Source organism: Lepidochelys kempii, chromosome 11, assembly GCF_965140265.1.
Source record: "Lepidochelys kempii isolate rLepKem1 chromosome 11, rLepKem1.hap2, whole genome shotgun sequence".
Lineage (NCBI taxonomy): Eukaryota > Metazoa > Chordata > Testudines > Cheloniidae > Lepidochelys > Lepidochelys kempii.
The window spans coordinates 77828570-77849382 of record NC_133266.1 but is presented as its reverse complement, the minus strand read 5'-3'; positions in this window follow the sequence as shown (position 1 = coordinate 77849382).

Here is a 20813-nt window from a genome sequence, read left to right as displayed (position 1 = left end):
CCTTTGGTCTGACCCCGTATGGCGGATCTTATGTTCTTAGGAATTACTTCTGGTGTCTTGCTTACATCATGTAAATAATTAACAGTAATTCAGATTATTCACAGTTTAATCACTTCCTCCCAAGTTCCCGACCACCTTCACGTTTGAAACTAATTAATCCCTGTTGGTCAAAACCAGGTCCAAAATGGATGACTCCCAATTTGTTTCCACCCCTACACACTCTAAGAAGTTGCAGGACATATTATGTTTTGCTGCAATGGTTTTCCAACAGATATCAGGGAAGTTAAAATCCTCCATTAATATTAGCTCATGTGTGTTAGCTGATTTTGTTACCTGCTTGTCGAATGACTAAAAATGACTAAATGCTTGGAGAATGACTTCCTCTTCTTGATTTAGTGGTCTATAATAGACTGCCAACATAACATCGCTGCTGTTCTTTTCCCTTGTTATCCTCACCCAGAGACTCTCAGTAGGTCTGTCGCTCACTTCCTCTTGGACCTCGGAGCAACTGTACACATTCTTGATGTATATCGCAACACCTTCTCCTTTCCCCCCTACCTGTCCTTTCCGAACAAGCAGTATCCCTCAGTGCTGGTACTGCAATCATAGGAGTTGTCCCACCAAGTCTCTCTGATGCCAAATAAGTCGCAATTTTCTTCCTATACCATGACTTTGTGTGTGCGCGCGCGCGTGTACGTGACAGAGTACAAAACGTTTGTTCAGGAAACAGATTTCAGTTTATAATTTTCAGAAGAGGATGAACAAAATGAGTAAAATATCTTTAACCGCTAACAACTTTCCCGAGCAGGCAGGACTAACATTCCTTCACTTAGCCACTGTTCCTATGACAACCAATTGACTCCAGATTCTCCTAGCAGCCAGTGGCGCGGCCTGCCCTTGCAGAAATACAACTTTCAAGCTCCCTTTCACTTTGCCCTGATTGCCAGGAGAATCCAGCCTAACTACGTTCTAAACCAACTTGAGCAACAATCAGAACAGGCACCCATGTCAAATTTACAAAAAGCCTAAAAGCCAAAGAGGCATAGCTGCCACTGTGCTGGCTTACAGGGAAAGTAGGGCAGGCTTTCAGCTCCGGGCCTGAAGGGATCAGCCTGGGTCAATATTACGGAGCGAGAATGGGGGAAAGTGGCAATGTGTATGCTGTCAGTGTAAGGCTTGAGTCTCCTCAATGGCGTAATCTGCCATGTAAAGAAATTGCCAAGGAAAATGCCCAAAGGGACATACTGCCATCATCACCCTATCAAACAAAGGTCTCCAGTGTGCTGGGTATGCCAGGTTCTTTAACGACCTCACTGCGTGGCATGAGACCCCCCCTTCAGCTGGGCTTCTGCACAGACACTTTGAATCCTCTGGCTTTAAAGCAATTGGCTTGGCCGTGCAGAAGAATTATCCTGAGCGGCTCTAACTAATCTTGGTATTTATTTTAGAAACATGCAGTAGAAAAACGGGATGTCCTGATTCCTGACTCAGTGCAGTAAAGCACGGAGGAGGCCAGGGCGCTGACCTTTCACCTTTGAAGAGCAAGATAAAAGTTCTGCCAATGTGCCACGTCATGGAAGTGGTGGACCCGCTCTTTGGCCACCCTTGGGCACATTCTGCCAGTGCCAGGCTCTGGCAAAGAGCAGCTAGAAGCTTGGACAGCAGGGCGTGTCACAGCAGTGCCTAGGTCTGAGCAAGGCATTGGTGCGTGCCGGCCAGCACGATCACCTCACTCTCAGGAGCACGCGTCACTCACAAAATGGAGGAGAAATAAAAAAAGCCCAGCAAAAAAACCAGGTTTCGAGGCATGCCGGGGTTCAGGAGGGATTGAGAAGCATGCTTGGCTGTCGTGGGGCTGCAGGGCCATTTGGGTGTGGCTGGGTCATGAGTCCTGTGTGGGTGTGGCAGGATTGTGAGTTGTGATTGGAAGGTGCAGGCAGACTTGTGAGGTGTTTTCGGGTGGGGCAGGGTGGTGAGGCACGGTTGTGTGCAGCAAGATTGGGAGGAGCATTTAGGTGCGGTGGGGTTTTGAGTAGTGATTAGAGTTGCCAACCATCTAGTCGCACAAACCCAAACACCCTTGCCCTCCCCCCGCCCCGCCCCTTCTCCAAGGCCGCTCCCCCCGCTCACTCCAGGCCTCTTTCCTCCATCGCTCGCTCTCCCCCACCCTCACTCACTTTCACCAGGCTGGGGCAGGAGGTTGGGATACGGGAGGGGATTCGGGGTGCAGGCTCTGGGAGGGAGTTTGGGTGCCGGAGGGGGCTCAGAGCTGAGGAAGGAGGAGGAGGTGTGGGTGGGCTCCAGGAGGGAGTTGGGGGGGGGGCTCAGGGCTGGGGCAGAGGGGTGGGGTGCAGAAGGGGGTGTGGGCTCTGGGAGGGTGTTTGGGTGCAGGAGGGGGCTCCGGGCTGGGGCAGGGGTTGGGGTGTGGGAGGGGGTTTGGGGTGAAAGCTCCGGCCAGGTGGTGTTTACCTCAGGCAGCTCCTGGAAGTGGTGGCATGTCCAGCAGTGGCCCCTAGGCTCAGTGATGGCCAGGGGGTCTCTGCGCGCTGCCCCTGCCTGCAGGCACCACCCCTGCAGCTCCCGTTGACCGTGGTTCCCAGCTAATGGGAGCTGTGGAGTCGGCGCTCGGGGCGGGAGCAGCTCGCAGAGGCCCCCTGGCCGCCCCTGAGCCTAGGAGCCGCTGTCGGACATGCCGTCCACTTCTGGGAGCAGCATGGAGCCAGGGCAGGCAGGGAGCCTGAGCCAGGGCAGGCAGGGAGCCTGCCTTCGCTTCTCTGTACCGCCAGATTTTTAGTGGCCTAAAGTCTCCTGGATTGGCTTCAGTAGACTCTGGGAGATCGAGCCCGATTCTGGCAGACTCCCGGCCAAACCGGGAGGCTTGGCAACCCTAGTTGTGATTGAGTATGACTGGATTGTGAGGTGTGGCAGGGTTGTGAGGCATGTTTGGGTGTGGCTGGATTGTGAGGTATGGTTCGGTGTGGCAGGGCTGTGAGGTGTGTTTGGGTATGGCTGGATTGTGAGGTGTGGCAGGGTTGTGAGGCGTGTTTGGGTGTGGCTGGATTGTGAGGTGTGGTTCGGTGTGGCAGGGCTGTGAGGTGTGTTTGAGTATGGCTGGATTGTGAGGTGTGGCAGGGCTGTGAGGCGTGTTTGGGTGTGGCTGGATTGTGAGGTGTGGTTCGGTGTTGCAGGGTTATGAGGCGTGTTTGGGTATGGCTGGATTGTGAGGTGTGGCAGGGCTGTGAGGCGTGTTTGGGTGTGGCTGGATTGTGAGGTGTGGCAGGGTTGTGAGGTGTGTTTGGGTATGGCTGGATTGTGAGGTATGGTTCAGTGTGGCAGGGTTGTGAGGCGTGTTTGGGTATGGCTGGATTGTGAGGTGTGGCAGGGTTGTGAGGTGTGTTTGAGTATGGCTGGATTGTGAGGTGTGGCAGGGTTGTGAGGCGTGTTTGGGTGTGGCTGGATTGTGAGGTGTGGTTCGGTGTGGCAGGGCTGTGAGGCGTGTTTGGGTATGGCTGGATTGTGAGGTGTGGCAGGGCTGTGAGGCGTGTTTGGGTATGGCTGGATTGTGAGGTGTGGCAGGGTTGTGAGGCGTGTTTGGGTGTGGCTGGATTGTGAGGTGTGGCGGGGTTGTGAGGTGTGTTTGGGTATGGCTGGATTGTGAGGTGTGGCAGGGCTGTGAGGCGTGTTTGGGTATGGCTGGATTGTGAGGTGTGGCAGGGTTGTGAGGCGTGTTTGGGTGTGGCTGGATTGTGAGGTGTGGTTCGGTGTGGCAGGGCTGTGAGGCGTGTTTGGGTATGGCTGGATTGTGAGGTGTGGCAGGGCTGTGAGGCGTGTTTGGGTATGGCTGGATTGTGAGGTGTGGCAGGGTTGTGAGGTGTGTTTGGGTGTGGCTGGATTGTGAGGTGTGGTGGGGTTGTGAGGCGTGTTTGGGTATGGCTGGATTGTGAGGAGTGATTCAGTGAGGCAGGCCTGTGAGGTGTGACTGTATGTGGCGGGACTGTGCGGTGCGTTTGTGTGCTGAGCAGCTCTGGTGTGCGTTTGGGTTGGTAGCACCGTTTTTTAGCAGTAATTCAGGTTACTCGCAATTTAACTCCCATCACATATATTGCTGTGTAGAGTCGGGCACAGTCCCAGCAGGAGAGGGCTTCCCATCCCAGCTCGTCCGGCTCTGCTGGGTGGTCTCAGTGCACTGATTCACGTCTCTATACGTGTACGAATTTTGCTGGTAAAAAGAGAGTTTCCTGGGTGAAAGGCACCTGCAATCGATTGGCTATTGAGACGCAAATAGCCTACAGCTCGCTGGGGCTGTCCTCGGCGCTGGGGAGCGGAGGAGGGTACAGGAGAAGGAGAGAAGGAGCTGCAGGAGAAGGGTACATTGACTGGCGTCTTTTTGAGAGCTGCTATTGTATCACACATTTCAGGCTGAGCTGGGGACTGGAGTGACTTGTCTCTTGCCCGCCTCCTGGAGCCACCTGTGTCCCAGTTGTGGGGTGGCTGGAGGGCGTTCTGCCCTGGGGCCCGGCTGTGACTCACATTGCTATAAACACAGCCTCCTGTTGGATAATGAATCCAGGCCCTGCCGGCTGGGCTGCCATGTGGAAAACCTTTTGATTTTCTTTGTGACACTTTCCCCCTCCCTCTTTGCTTTCTGGCGGCTCCGCTCCTGCGTTCCATCATTTCCTGATATAAACCAGAGCCAGGAATCTGAGGCCCTTTTTCCAGCAGGCCATTTATAGACTCTAGTTTATTCCAAGTTTCAGCGTTAACCCTTCTGGGGTCACTGGTGCGACATGTAGAGTCAGAGGGATGTTAGCGTTCCCTGTCTCGGGGCGGGGGGCGGGGGGGAAATGCCCCGCAACATTAGCTCCCACTGGGACTTTATGAGCATAGTTTCCCATTTTCAATGGTTATTTAAGACTTTTCTTCCACCTCCCCTCAAAATCCATGGCCTGGGGAGGCTGGGGTTGCACGGTCTCTGCTGGGTGCACAAAGCCATGTTTTCTGGGCTGGTTTTACTCATTCTGTACCATCAATCCCTGTATCTCGGCATGATCATCACAGGCCTGATGCAGGAGCATGAGGCTCAGTGCTAGCAGCAGTCAGCATCTGAGCCTCTGCACCCAGCCCAGGAACTGGCCACTTTTCCTTTGCAGCCCTCGCGGTTTCTGCTCAGTCCCCCAGAGGCAACGCTTGGCGTCAGCCCAGGATAAGGCCTCTGCCCTAGAATGGCTCTGCTCACTGAGCAGAGCCAGCTGGCAAAAGGTTCACTACTCTGTGTCAACACCTCCTAAGAGGCCTGACAAGCTCAGTACACCTCGCACGCTGCTTTCAGGGTATTTATCCACAAAGAATATGATGTAAGGTGTCAAACAGCAACTTGCGTCATACTGCTTGTCATAATCACTGCGAAGGGTCTGTATGGCTGGTATTTAAGGATGGCCTGAGTGTAAGTACTGATAAGGTAGGGTGAACGGACAGGTTTTGCCAGACGAAGGGCTGTCTAGTCACCAGTCTGCTGAGGGTCAGCTGGAGATTAAGCATTGTAAGCCAAGCAATGGTGCCCCATTCACGCACAGGGGGATGGGAAGGCAGCAGGAAGAGAACAGCAGGGCAGCTTTGCCTAGCGGGGCACTTTCAAGGGTTATGGGACTCTTAACTGAAGAACAGGGACTGTGATCAACCACTTAGGGAGCAAAACGAACCGCAGTTTTTGCATCCATAAAGGGTGGATCCCAGCCATGTGCTTTGGTGACTCTGAGAGTTTGCTTCAAGTGAGAAATCACTTTGGACAAGGATTTGATCCCGTTAAAGTTAAGTTTAGACTCTAAGAAATGTGTTACACTTTTTATTTTCTACATGTGACCTTGTTAGCCTCCCTCTTAAACTTCACTCTGATAATAAACGTTAATTGTTTCACTCTGACTAGATCTCAGTGCTGAGTTCTTCTGAAGGCCTGACCCTGAGCGGTGCCAGTCAAGCCTTGTGCACACTGTCTCTTCGGGAACAGCTTACCTGGTCACTTCTGAGTGTGGCAGTGATGGGTTGGATGCTGCAGGGAGTGCGCCAAGGACTCGGGGCTTGCTGTGTGTCTGTCACTAGCCTGCACCGGGGGGGCGAGTCTGCGGAGACCGGGAAGTCAGTGCTTGTGGGTCCAGAGGCTGCTGGTGTCAGGGAGCAGAGCTACACAGGCACAGACAAGACGGCTTCCTGCTCAGGGCAGGTGGTGGTGAGGTGTCTCATAACCCAGGGAGCACCACATCACTGGCCCAGGGAAACCCTAAAACAGATGCTCTACAGTGGCATCTCTAGCAGACCTTGCCTCCAGCCCTTCCTCTCCCTGCCCTTCACCCCACAGGCGGTATGTGGGAAGTTAGCCTCAGTCCCCATCCTCTCACCTCTTCTAAATAGGATTTTTAAAGCTGGATCCAGTCCTGAGCCACCTCCCTAAAATCTGGCTCGATGGAGTCACTGAATATATCCTGTCACTGGGCACCTTCCACACACAGCGCCATTGCTATGGTAGATCCAGGACAATGGCCATCGAACGGACTTCTTATAATCTTAGCTTGAGACAGATTGCCCTGTGCACAGTAAAAGGGCAGCATCTTGTCAGCAGGGCCACAGCAAAGCTACCCCATGCTTGCTAGGGAGGCAGACGGAACCTTTTGCTGCACACTTAGTCCTCCCGCATAAGGAGACACCCTGACGCATCAGGAGTCCTCGCGGTTTTCTGTTGTGAGGAGAAGGTGAATGCAGCCCCCATGTGTAAATAAATCTCACTTTTGCTTTTCTGGACTGTGCGGAAAGGGCTTTTTAAATAATTAATGCTTTATTGTATTTCCACAAATAAACAGATATAGCCATTCAAATACAATAGAAAGCCTAATTACAGAGAGGAGTGTAATGCTAATAAAATGCAGCCCATGGCACAAAAGGGCAATGATACCTGTCCTTACAGGTCGCTGTGCATTAGGAAGAGATACCCCCTTTGGCTAGGTTAAGGACGAAATGCTACACCAGAACTCCAGCTCTAGCTCCAGGCACAAACCTAACCAGTGAAAGATTTGTAAATGCAAAGATCAAAGACACCAGAATCCACATCTGCAAACCCTGACACTGCTTGACCACAAATGAATACATGTGAGTCGCTTGAAGAGTTCCCTCCCCACCAAAAATCTCAAACCCACAGGACCTGCCCCTAAATCCGGCCCTGATCGGGGACCTACTCTCTCTGCCAGCCTCTTCTTCTCTTAGCTGCTGTCTGTATTGTTTGGTTTCAGGGAGAGGAGGAGGCGGTGCATCAGTGTCACAGTTAATCCCCAAGGCCTCCCCAGTACCTCAGCATGTTTATATGAGGCTCTGGAAGCGCTGCCTTTGGAATGAGATTATTTTGAGAATATTTTTATCTCTCTGTGGCCATTACGATTCCATGTACCTTTTCCAAACCTAGAGACGAGGTGATGATTCCTGTGTTGTGAGTGAGTCTCCAGCTCATGGTCAGCTGATTATCCACCATGACCCCCAAATCTTTTTCAGAGTCCCTGCTTCCCAGGACAGAGTCCCCCATCTGATGAGGTTCAACAAGGACAAGTGCAGAGTCCTGCACTTAGGACGGAAGAATCCCAGGCACCGCTACAGACTAGGGACCGAATGGCTCGGCAGCAGTTCTGCAGAAAAGGACCAAGGGGTTACAGTGGACGAGAAGCTGGATATGAGTCAGCAGTGTGCCCTTGTTGCCAAGAAGGCTAATGGCATTTTGGGATGTATATGTAGGGGCACTGCCAGCAGATCGAGGGACGTGATCGTTCCCCTCTATTCGGCACTGGTGAGACCTCATCTGGAGCACTGTGTCCAGTTTTGGGCCCCACGCTACAAGAAGGATGTGGATAAATTGGAAAGCGTCCAGGGGAGGGCAACAAAAATGAGTAGGGGGCTGGAGCACATGATTTATGGGTAGAGGCTGAGGGAACTGGGATTATTTAGTCTGCAGAAGAGAAGAATGAGGGGGGATTTGATAGCTGCTTTCAACTACCTGAAAGGGGGTTCCAAAGAGGATGAGCTAGACTGTTCTCAGTGGTACCAGATGACAGAACAAGGAGTAATGGTCTCAAGTTGCAGTGGGGGAGGTTTAGGTTGGATATTAGGAAAAACTTTTTCACTAGGAGGGAGGTGAAGCACTGGAATGGGTTCCCTAGGGAGGTGGTGGAATCTCCTTCCTTCGAGGTTTTTAAGGTCAGGCTTGACAAAGCCCTGGCTGGGATGACTTAGTTGGGGTTGGTCCTGCTTTGAGCAGGTGGTTGGACTAGCTGACCTCCTGAGGTCCCTTCCAACCCTAATATTCTGTGATTCTATGATCCTGTAAAAAGAAAAGGAGTACTTGTGGCACCTTAGAGACTAACCAATTTATTTGAGCATAAGCTTTCGTGAGCTACAGCTCACTTCATCAGATGCATTCAGTGGAAAGTATAGAACATCTTTTTATACACACAAAGCATGAAAAAATGGGTGTTTACCACTACAAAAGGTTTTCTCTCCCCCCACCCCACTCTCCTGCTGGTAATAGCTTATCTAAAGTGATCACTCTCCTTACAATGTGTATGATAATCAAGGTGGGCCATTTACAGCACAAATCCAGGGTTTAACAAGAACGTCTGGGGAGGAGGGGGGGCGGGGTAGGAAAAAACAAGGGGAAATAGGTTACCTTGCATAATGACTTAGCCACTCCCAGTCTCTATCCAAGCCTATTCTATTCATGCTTTGTGTGTATAAAAAGATCTTCTATACTTTCCACAGTATGCATCCAATGAAGTGAGCTGTAGCTCACGAAAGCTTATGCTCAAATAAATTGGTTAGTCTCTAAGGTGCCACAAGTCCTCCTTTTCTTTTTGCGAATACAGACTAACACGGCTATTACTCTGAAACCTGTCATTATGCAAGGCACTGCATTTAGCCGTATGGAGTGGAAATCTATCAACTGCATGAAAACACTTGTACAGATACAGACAGACATCATCTTCCTTTGCAAATGCAAACAGATGGACATCGTACCAAAGGGACTGAAGGTAAAAAATCCATTACAATCTACATGTAACCCTTCTGCCCGTCAGAGTTGGCAGCAACAAGGGCCGGGTTCAATATCTAGGGGTTCCATTCCAATAACACAATGCAAACCGGCTCGAGCCCCCACCCAGTGACCTGGGACCAATATATACCACCCCCACTAGGCGCCTCCAAGAGGCAATACTTCCCTCTCGCAAGCACATAGTCTGAGTGTAGCAAAAGCCTTTTAATAACAGAGAGAAACCATGTGGCATTATGTTGGGGAAACACCACCAACAGGATTCATAACACAACCCATGAGCAAAAAAACCCACCCCAGGCAAATTGGGGCATGCCCTTTTCCCTTTGGTTCTTGAGTCCAGCAACATCAAATCACCCAAAGTCCCAAAAGTCCAATGCCCCAAAAGTCTCTGTCCCTGGTCAGGGCAGCCCCAGAGTTCGAAAGTTTATCTGCGGAGCTTTACCTCCCAACCTGGGTGGAAATGGGACAGGGGTAAGAGGCACCTTACGTGATCTGAAGCTGACCGCCTCACAGCTCCATAGTGGCGCTCCGCTCCGCCAGCCGCCCCACGAACTCCTTCGCTCAGCTGTGCTGCGCTCCGCTGTGCTCCGCTCCGCCAGCCGCCCCACGAACTCCTTCACTCAGCTCCATGGCCCACAAGCAGCTCCTGCCATCCACACTGCGCCGCGTCAAACTGCTTCACCAGCCGTCCCGCAAACTGCTCCACAATATATCTTCAGGCTCCCCCACTACTTAACACAACACTCAGTGATTTCAGCTCTTAGGTGAATTCAGCTTATAATAGGGGAGCCCCAGTGCTGGTGCACTGTCAGCCCAAAGTGAGCTCAGCAGCCTATAACTAGACTTCTAATGAAATCAAAATTAGCTCTGATATTCCACAGTGGAGAGAGGAGGAAGTGCAATTAGCATGTAAGGCCCTCACCAAGGGGCCCATGCCACCAAGTACTACTACTTGTCCCCAGCCTCTCTCCATTCACACAGTTTTGGAACCCATGACCCTTGCCTAGCGAGTGCTACTTAGTTGATGGTGAGTCCCTCCATCATAACAAAAGGCCACGTACAGTTCCAAGCACAGTTCCCATAATCAGGGTAATAACAATTTATTCTTCCTGCCCCAATAACAGAGACACTGGGGATCCCACAGCAGCCAAAGTGACCATTTGGGCAGCTATGGTCTCATTCTAGGCGTGGTAGGTGTGCCTATGCAAATGAGATCGGCCCCTGAAGTTCTTTTCCACAACTTGCCACACCTCACCACCAGATGTCAGGGTGGAGCTCGTCCTGACACTGCTTACATCCATACCACACAGACTATGCTGACAGCTTGTGCCACATGCTCTCAAAGAAACTGCGGAACCACCTGATCAACATCCTCTACAGCAAACAGGGAAAGATTAAGAATGAGCTCTCAGAACTGGATACTCTCATAAAAAACCAACCTTCCACACAAAATTCCTCATGGCTGGACTTTACAAAAACTAGAGAAGCCATTTACAACACACACTTTGCTTCCCTACAAAAGAAAAAGGACACTAAACTTTCTAAACTACTACATGCTACAAGGGGCCACAGCAATGGTTCCCTCAACCCACCCAGCAATATTGTTGACCTATCCAACTATATTCTTAGCCCAGCAGAAGCAGCTGTTCTATCTCGGCGCCTCTCCTTCTGCCCCTCCACCCCCACGAACATGATACAGTTCTGTGGTGACCTAGAATCCTATTTTCGACGTCTCCGACTCAAGGAATATTCCCAACACACCTCTGAACAGCAGACTAACCCACAGAGACCTCCCTACCAACACTACAGAAAGAGGGATTCTAGGTGGACTCCTCCTGAAGGTCGACAGCAGACTGGACTTCTACATAGAGTGCTTCCGCCGACGTGTACGGGCTGAAATTGTGGAAAAGCAGCATCACTTGCCCCATAACCTCAGCCATGCGGAACGCAATGCCATCCACAGCCTCAGAAACAACTCTGACATCATAATCAAAAAGGCTGACAAAGGAGGTGCTGTTGTCATCATGAATAGGTCGGAATATGAACAAGAGGCTGTTCGGCAGCTCTCCAACACCACTTTCTACAAGCCATTACCCTATGATCCCACTGAGAGTTACCAAAAGCAACTACAGCATTTGCTCAAGAAACTCCCTGAAAAAGCACAAGATCAAATCCGCACAGACACACCCCTGGAACCCCGACCTGGGATATTCTATCTACTACCCAAGATCCATAAACCTGGAAATCCTGGGCGCCCCATCATCTCAGGCATTGTCACCCTGACAGCAGGATTGTCTGGCTATGTAGACTCCCTCCTCAGGCCCTACGCTACCAGCACTCCCAGCTACCTTCGAGACACCACTGACTTCCTGAGGAAACTACAATCCATCGGTGATCTTCCTGATAACACCATCCTGGCCACTATGGATGTAGAAGCCCTCTACACCAACATTCCACACAAAGATGGACTACAAGCCGTCAAGAACACTATCCCCGATAATGTCATGGCTAACCTGGTGGCTGAACTTTGTGACTTTGTCCTCACCCATAACTATTTTACATTTGGGGACAATGTATACCTTCAAATCAGCGGCACTGCTATGGGTATCCGCATGGCCCCACAGTATGCCAACATTTTTATGGCTGACTTAGAACAACGCTTCCTCAGCTCTCGTCCCCTAACGCCCCTACTCTACTTGTGCTATATTGATGACATCTTCATCATCTGGACCCATGGAAAAGAAGCCCTTGAGGAATTCTACCATGATTTCAACAATTTCCATCCCACCATCAACCTCAGCCTGGTCCAGTCCACACAAGAGATCCACTTCCTGGACACTACAGTGCTAATAAACGATGGTCACATAAACACCACTCTATACCGGAAACCTACTGACCGCTATTCCTACCTACATGCCTCCAGCTTTCACCCTGACCACATCACACGATCCATTGTCTACAGCCAAGCTCTGCGATACAACCACATTGGCTCCAACCCCTCAGACAGAGACAAACACCTGCAAGATCTCTATCAAGCATTCTTACAACTACAATACCCACCTGCGGAAGTGAAGAAACAGATTGATAGAGCCAGAAGAGTTCCCAGAAGTCACCTACTACAGGACAGGCCTAACAAAGAAAATAACAGAATGCCACTAGCCGTCACCTTCAGCCCCCAACTAAAACCCCTCCAACGCATTATTAAGGATCTACAACCTATCCTGAAGGATGACCCAACACTCTCACAAATCTTGGGAAACAGGCCAGTCCTTGCCTACAGACAGCCCCCCAACCTGAAGCAAATATTCACCAGCAACCACATACCACACAACAGAACCACTAATCCAGGAACCTATCCTTGCAACAAAGCCCGTTGCCAACTGTGCCCACATATCTACTCAGGGGACACCATCACAGGGCCTAATAACATCAGCCACACTATCAGAGGCTCGTTCACCTGCACATCCACCAATGTGATATATGCCATCATGTGCCAGCAATGCCCCTCTGCCATGTACATTGGTCAAACTGGACAGTCTCTACATAAAAGAATAAATGGACACAAATCAGACATCAAGAATTATAACATTCATAAACCAGTCGGAGAACACTTCAATCTCTCTGGTCACACAATTACAGACATGAAAGTTGCGATATTACAACAAAAAAACTTCAAATCCAGACTCCAGTGAGAGACTGTTGAATTGGAATTCATTTGCAAATTGGATACAATTAACTTAGGCTTGAATAGAGACTGGGAGTGGCTAAGTCATTAGGCAAGGTAACCTATTTCCCCTTGTTTTTTCCTACCCCCCCCCCCCAGAAGTTCTCGTTAAACCTTGGATTTGTGCTGGAAATGGCCCACCTTGATTATCCTACACATTGTAAGGAGAGTGATCACTTTAGATAAGCTATTACCAGCAGGAGAGTGGGGTGGGGGGAGAGAAAACCTTTTATAGTGGTAAACACCCATTTTTTCATGCTTTGTGTGTATAAAAAGATCTTCTACACTTTCCACAGTATGCATCCGATGAAGTGAGCTGAGGCTCACTAAAGCTTATGCTCAAATAAATTGGTTAGTCTCTAAGGTGCCACAAGTCCTCCTTTTCTTTTTGTGAATACAGACTAACACGGCTGTTACTCTGAAACCTATGATCCTGTAAGTATGGCCAACATTCTTTGTTCCTAGATGTATACATTTACATTGGACCGTATTAAAATGCATGATGTTTGCTTACACCCAGCTTACCAGGTGATCCAGATTACTCTGTATTAGTGACTAGTCCTCATCGTTTTTACCATTCCCCCAATTTGTGTGTCAGCTGTAGACTTTATCAGTGATGATTGTATGTTCTTTCCCAGGTCACTGATAAAAATGTCAAATAGTGTAGGCTCGAGAACTGATCCCTGCGGGACACCCCTAGAGACACACCTGCTAGTGGGAGTGGAAAGCAGACAGAGACTGTGACTTGCCAATGCTATCTGTGTGGGCATACAAGCTCTCTTCCAATATGCAGAAGAGGGGGGAATATAAAATACGTCATGCACTATCCTTTACTCAGAAGAATCCCCTAAACCTTTGACACACACATCAGTTCACACATTACAGTTACCTGTTGAGATCCATCAGCCACCTTTTCATCCATTTAATGTGTGTGTGACGGGGTGAACTCACCCTGCACTGGTCGGGAACGGGTTAACTCCTCACTGTGGGTGGAGGAAGCCACCCCTCCGACGTCCTTACTGGGCATGCTCCAGGTGTAGCACCAATATAAGGGGGAGCAGCCCAGCTCAGTATGGGCTGACTGCCGGAGAGGAAGGACACTCCTTGCCGGCTCTTGCCCAGAAACAACCGGAGCCCCAGACCACGGGAGCCAGAGGCACTGAGACCTAAGCAGATGCCCAGCTACCTGTGGATGCCCCAGGGCGGTCTGAGCCACAGGGAGTTGCACTGGCCGAGGAACCCAGAGACTACAAAGATGCACAGACCAGTACCATGAGTATCACAGTAGAAAGCAGCCCAGGGGAGGACTAACCATTGTCCCAGTGATGGTCAGCGTGTGGTGGACGGATCCTCACTGACTGAGTGGTGGACACACATGCCACTGACAGGGCCCTGGGCTGGGACCCAGTGGAGCAGAGGGGGCCCAGGTCCCCCTACCCTGGCAGCCACCCACCCCCTCGGTGGGTGGCCCACACACCCCAACCGGCCAGTAGGCCATACAGCCCCACCCTGGAGGACTACTCTATTGACTCTGGCCGCTAGGCCACACTGCTCTGCGAACCCAAAGTCTAGTGACATTGGACACCAGGCCTCTCTGCCTTGTAAACCAGGGTAAATCTATGGACTCCAACTGTTAGGCCCCACTGCCCGTGGAGAAGGGCTACCTCACTGACTTGAGCCACCGGGCCCTACTTCCCTGTGGATCAGGGTGACTATATAGATTCCAGCCACGAGGCCTTACAGCCCTGTAGATCAGGGCAACTCAATTGACTTTAACCCTTAGGTCTCACTGCCTAGGGACTGAGGGCAACTCAAAGGATGGGGTGAACTCACCCCGCACTGGACAGGGTCCCCCGACCCCGTCACAGTGTGCCATGTTATTATATCGGGCTAGCTTTTTTAATCAAAATGTTGTGTGGTACCAAGTCAAATGCCAACCCACTTCAATACAGAACCACCCTCCTCCCCCATTGACCACCCAGTGGCTGTAGGCATGCTAGCATTCACACCCAACACACCGATACACTTGTAATTGTAGAAAACATGCCTTGTAAACTATTATAGGGCCACTAATAACACCTGGGTTAATAAAACCATTGTAAAACAGGTGTTAACGTCACATGTGAAGTTATGAATTTCCTCTGTATGATGTGACTAGAACCTGTTTAAGAGCAGACAGCCTCGCCCAAGGAAAAGTGATAAACAAATCTGTTCCACACAAAGGAATGTGGGTTTATCTCAATTTACATATTAGTCACAAACAACGCCATTGAGCGAAACCAAGGGGGGAGGGGTATCCTGAGCCTGAACTCAAGAGACAGAGAATTAACATCCCAGAGAGACACAGATGACTGAATCCCTGCGAGGCCTTCCTGACTTGTAAGACAAACACAGTCCCTTTGGGAATATAAGAAACGGAGAGACTCCATCTTTACCCTTCACCATGGGAGGGAAAGGAACCAGGTGATTTGGTTTCTGTGATGGCCCTGGCCAGGCCAGCCAGTGAAAAACTAGAAAGGGAGCTGTGGGTGAGAGAAACCATCTTGAACAAAGGCTGTATCTTGCTAGATGACATTTCAGTCTTTTAGATGCATGTTTTCACTTTGATTTGCTTGTAGCCATCTCCGTCTTTATCCTTTTACTTGGTATCACTTAATCCCGGCTCGTTTGTTACTAAACTTGTTTTACTCTAACCCAAGTGAGTGCTGTGCTGGCAGGGAAGGATGTATTTACTCCAGAGAAATCAATCAGCTGTGATGTATTGACTCTTCACCACAGCAGTGACTGTAATCTCCTCTGTGAATGCACAAGGGTAGGGGCTGTGCACGACAGAGAAACATCTCGGAGGGGCTTGAGGGCTGGAGCTCACTGTTACCTGCTAGGTGAGCTCTGGGCTGGGAGAGCCTTGAGGAGGCTGCTGGTGAGGAAGACAGGTGGGGCTGACAGGGAGCTAACATACGTCTACCCTCTCACAAAGCTCACTCTTGCTGAGGAAGAGAGGTGACAGTGGCTCACCGCTCTGGGTGTCCCCAGCTGTGGGCTACATCTTCAATACAGAACACTCCACTCTCACCGCACACTCCTACTTCTCACCTACCACCCCACACTGGGACCCATACAGGGCGTCAACCCATTTTCTGGCCTTCAAACAACTCCCAAATCTTGTCATCAGTAGCAAGCTCCCCGCAGACCAGGACCCACCGACTCAAAGTGGCACCAGATTCTGCCAGAACAGATGCAAAAACCTGCAGACACATCTCCACTGCTATGATGATCAATACCGCCACAACTCACCCTTCAAGACCCTACACATGCCTATCTCAACACGTGGTGTACCTCAGTCAGTGCATCAAATGCCCCCACAACAGCTATGTGGGTGAAACCAGACAATCGTGATGCTCTCGAATGAATTCACACAGGAAAATGATAAAAGACAAAAACACCCTGTCACCTGTGGGTGAGCACTCTTCACAAACCGATCGCTTCATATCCGACCTCCCGGTCCTCATCCTCAAAGGAAACCTGCACGGCACTTTCCAAAGATGATCCTGGACACGTCAATTCATAACTCTGCGAGACACTTGTTAGGGGGCTTATTCCTTCACCCACTTACTTCCCTGGTCCTTCTCACATGAACAGAGAGCAACAATACCCGAAGTCCAAAGGTGCAAACAATTCGATGTTTATTGGGGTGAACTTCCAGCAAGCATGATTCCAGTTTCCTTCCTCAGTATCCTCCTTCCCAGCTCTGACACCACAGAGCCTTACACCTGTGTCCCTGTTCCCATTCCTACCCTTAGCCAAACATGATTCCAATTTCCCCACCCCCATTCCCTGTTCCCATTTCCCCCTTTAGCAAAACATGATTCCAATTTTCTTACCCCCATTCCCTGTTCCCATCTCCCCCTTTAGCAAAACATGATTCCAATTTTCTTACCCCCATTCCCTGTTCCCATCTCACACACCCACATGCCCACCCCCACCCACACCCCAGTCACTTCCTCATTGACTACAGATTATATAGTAAAACTTGAGTTCTGCTTAGCTATACCTTAACCAATCATTTTCCTGAAATTTAACTAACCAATCCTAACATATTGTAACATGATTATGTAACCAATTATATCCCACCACCTCAATTAGTTTACACCCAGCAAAATTAATTATACAGCAGACAGGAACAATCACAGAACCAGACAGAGATTATACAGACAAACAACAGCAAAGTGGGAACTATAATGACAAAACAATACAGAAGTGAGGATTTCACATCCCAGCTATTGATAAGTGAGTTCTTGCCAGACAGGATGCTATCAAACTAAGTTTCCTTTTACATTTTCTAGGCACTTCCCTTTCTCTGGAGGTGATAGGAATACAATCCTGTCCTGATAGTGCCAAACAGCCCAATAGCACCTTATTTCAATGTGACTAGGTTGGAATGTGAGGATGTGACCGGTCGCTTCCCAGCTTATGGCTGCCTCTGCTGCTTAGCCAAAGGCCTTAGCCTAAGAACAGGGCCTCAGACTGTCACAGTAAGAGAAGGCCCTTACACCGGCAGACAGTGATTTTGATTCTTTCTTTTATACCTCTATCACTAGCCAAGTGATAAGAATACACCTAAATTCTTAGAGTATAGGCCTTTACAGACAGGCCTGAATATCTATATCCTAACAACACTAAAAATCATGGACTCAATAGGGGTACTGGACTTTACGTCGCTTTCCACAGGGCTATGTCGGATCATTTACAGTGGTGCAGTTACCCTGATGCAGCTGTGCCATTTTGGCACTGCTGGTGAAGACGCTCTAAACTGACAAGAGAGAATTCCTGCCTCTGTGAGAGGCGGTACCTCAGGCGGCCTGAGAAGCAATCGACATAGCGTGGTCTACACCGGCGCTTAGGTCGTTATCATTTACATAGTTCATGGGTGTGGATTATTCACACCCCCGAGTGACATACATTACACTGAAGTAACTTGTAGTGTAGATGAAGCCTAATAAATCTGAAACCCACTAACTCACTTTTGTCCTATCACTGCAAAAGTGTAAACAGGCCACTTCATTTTCAGTGGCCCCCTGCAATGTGTTTACTTCTTTGCTTAACCATCTGTTCCACCTGGTATTTAGCTGTAACACTCTGAGTACCTTTCCTATTCCCAACGAACTCTGTGTAGCTCAAAAGCCTGTCTTGGTCTCTTCCACCAGCAGAATCTGGTCCAGTAAAAGATATTATCTCACCTACCTTGCGTCTCTCGCATCCTAAGGTCAACACTCCTACAATAACATCACAGAAGGCTAAGAATATCACATCAATACAATTATCTTTCATCATCCAAACTTGTAATCTCATCAAAAATAGATAGCAAGTTAGTATGACAGCATTTATTTTTCACAAACCCAGGTTGATTGCCTTAATTGTACTACCTTCATTTAACTCTTTATTAAGAAAGTCCTATATCAGCTGTTCCATTATCTTGCCTGAGATTGATGTCAGGTTGACAGGCTTATAATTATCTGGGTCATTCCATTTACCCATCTTCTTAGTGTCCTTAACTTGCTGTCAATAGCTTTTGCCTTTGTCCCTTTGCTTCCCTTATCAGTTTTCTACAATTCCTAGCTTCTGATTTATACTCATTATTATCAAATTCCCATTTCTTCCTTTTGTGTGTGTGTATATATACAATCTTGTATAGTTGTCTTCACTTCCCCCCTAAAGCTGGTTTTATTTTTGGGTTGTTTTTTTAAACAATACAGCCTTCTTTCTCAATTCTGGCATTTCAGGCAACTGGTAAAGTATTCTTAAACAATTTCCAATTATGATTTCACATTTTTATATTAAATTCTTCTTCCCAGATTATCGGATTTGGCTTATAATTGTTTGCAGCTTTGTAGAATTGGCCCCTTGAAAGCACCATGTGTGTATAAATGGTCTGCACTTTATTCTGTTTGCACATTATAAATGTGAGCAAGTCATGCACATGTACCTACGTTGCCATTCTTTTTTAGCTGTGTGATCAGTTCCTCCTTATCTGTCAAGATGAAGTCTAATATAGAATTCCCCCATGTTGGAGGCAACCCTTTTTGAGTTAGGAAATTGTCATTGACAATGTTTAGAAATTGTGAGGATGTTTTCTTACTGGAAGCATGAGCCCTCCAGCATGTGTCACTCAGATGGAAGGCCCCTATGATCACACAGCTGTTTTTCCTACACATTGCAAATAGGTGCATATGGAAGTGGTCTTCCTGTTCCTAGTGCGATTTGGAGGGCTCTCGCAGACGCTAAGTAGTACCCCATCTTGTGGTTTATCTGTTAGGACATTGATCCATTAGCATTCTAGGTCATTTTCTTCTGCGTTATCAGTGACTTCATTTTAGGCAGAGTGCCACTCCCTCCCCCGACCCTTTGCCTACTCAAAATTTTCGGAAATAGGTTATAAGACTTGATAAACACTCAGCCAAGCATGGGACATCCACAGATCACCTATAAGCAGTACGCTTGCCGGTTTAATTACTGTAGTGTCAAATGGTGATGGGGAGAGGAACATTCCCAAGTTGAGAATACAACAGGTATGCAAGTGTCTTATCTTTTATTTCAGACTGAATCACATTGAGGGGAAATGCACTTATTGAAAGGAACGGAAAGCTTAGGAATGACTATTTGGGAGTCACCAGGGATGCACTGGGCATAAATACATTCAGAGCCAGACCTTGTATTTATTAACCCACAAACACTTTCCCTGGGCAATTAAGGTATCATGAATTATGAGGTGAGTTCAGAATATGTCATGTAACTGTACGTTTACAGTACATTTCCAACAGTTTCCACTGGGCTTGATGCTGCCATCTTTGTGCACCCAGAACTCCCACTGACTTCTCTGGAAAACTGCAAGGGCTGCTGGTGCTATATGGTATGGCCCTGCTACTGTGGTATGTGTATGCCTCGCAATCCTGGAGAGATTTGAGCCTTACAGCCCCTTGTAAGGCAGGGAGCCATTCATTTTCTCAGTAGACTGCACTAACAATATCAGGGCCCAACCCTCCCCCTTTGCTCAGATGACCTGTTCAGTGTCACTTGCGCACCCGCAAGTAAATCAATGCGCCCACGTGGATGAATAAGGGTGGCAGGAGGTTGTAGAAGCTACTTCCCTGGTGGTTTTCAAGAGGAGGCTGGAGGGCCATCTGTCTTGGATGGTTTAGACACAACAAATCCTGCCCGACCTCCAGCACCCCAACCTTGGCAGACAGCTGTGTGCAGGCAGTGGGGCCTGTCGGAGGATTCTTCTCTTCCTGTGCTCAGCCCTGCAGCAGCTCTGCTAATGGTGGCAAGATTTCAGCCTTCCCTGTGCCAATGACCGCTCACCTGCTAGTCAGAACTTGTTCCTTAGAATGCACAAGACAGTAATTGCCCTAAACGGCTACCCACAAACCCAATTTTAGGCTCTAGTTTGAGAGAGTTCTCGACTGTTTCTCCCTGTGACCCGTTCCTGCCAGGAAAGCCTTTTGATATCAATGTTACAACGGTCCTTCCCTTAGAGGTCTACTAGAGCATTTCAAATCCAAGGGCCAATTCTTCTTTGGTGTAACACTTTCAAAATCCAGGGAGTGGGGCACACAGACGGTTCTGGCTCCAGTTGCCAAAAGTCTGCATTCAGATTAGCTCCTTCTTTGGTCACTACTATTAGATTTCCATTTACACATGGATGTTCTTTTCCTCCAGGAACAATTCAGCTTCTCCAAGGTCCTTAGCTGAACAGAAGGTAATTCCATCTTTCCAACTGATCCTGTCAAATACAGATGTCCCTCAGGCCCACCACAAAAGTGTCTGTGCTCCTCCTCAAGACCTGCATAGACAGTTCGCCATCAACCTTCTGTCTAACAATTCTATAATGACCTCTTTGAGATATGCCTCAATCTGCCGTCCCTGAACAAGCTCTGGTTATTCTGGAGATGGCCTTCCATGAAGAGATCAAAGTCGTTCATTCTAGAAACACCATACGTGGGAAGATCAGCC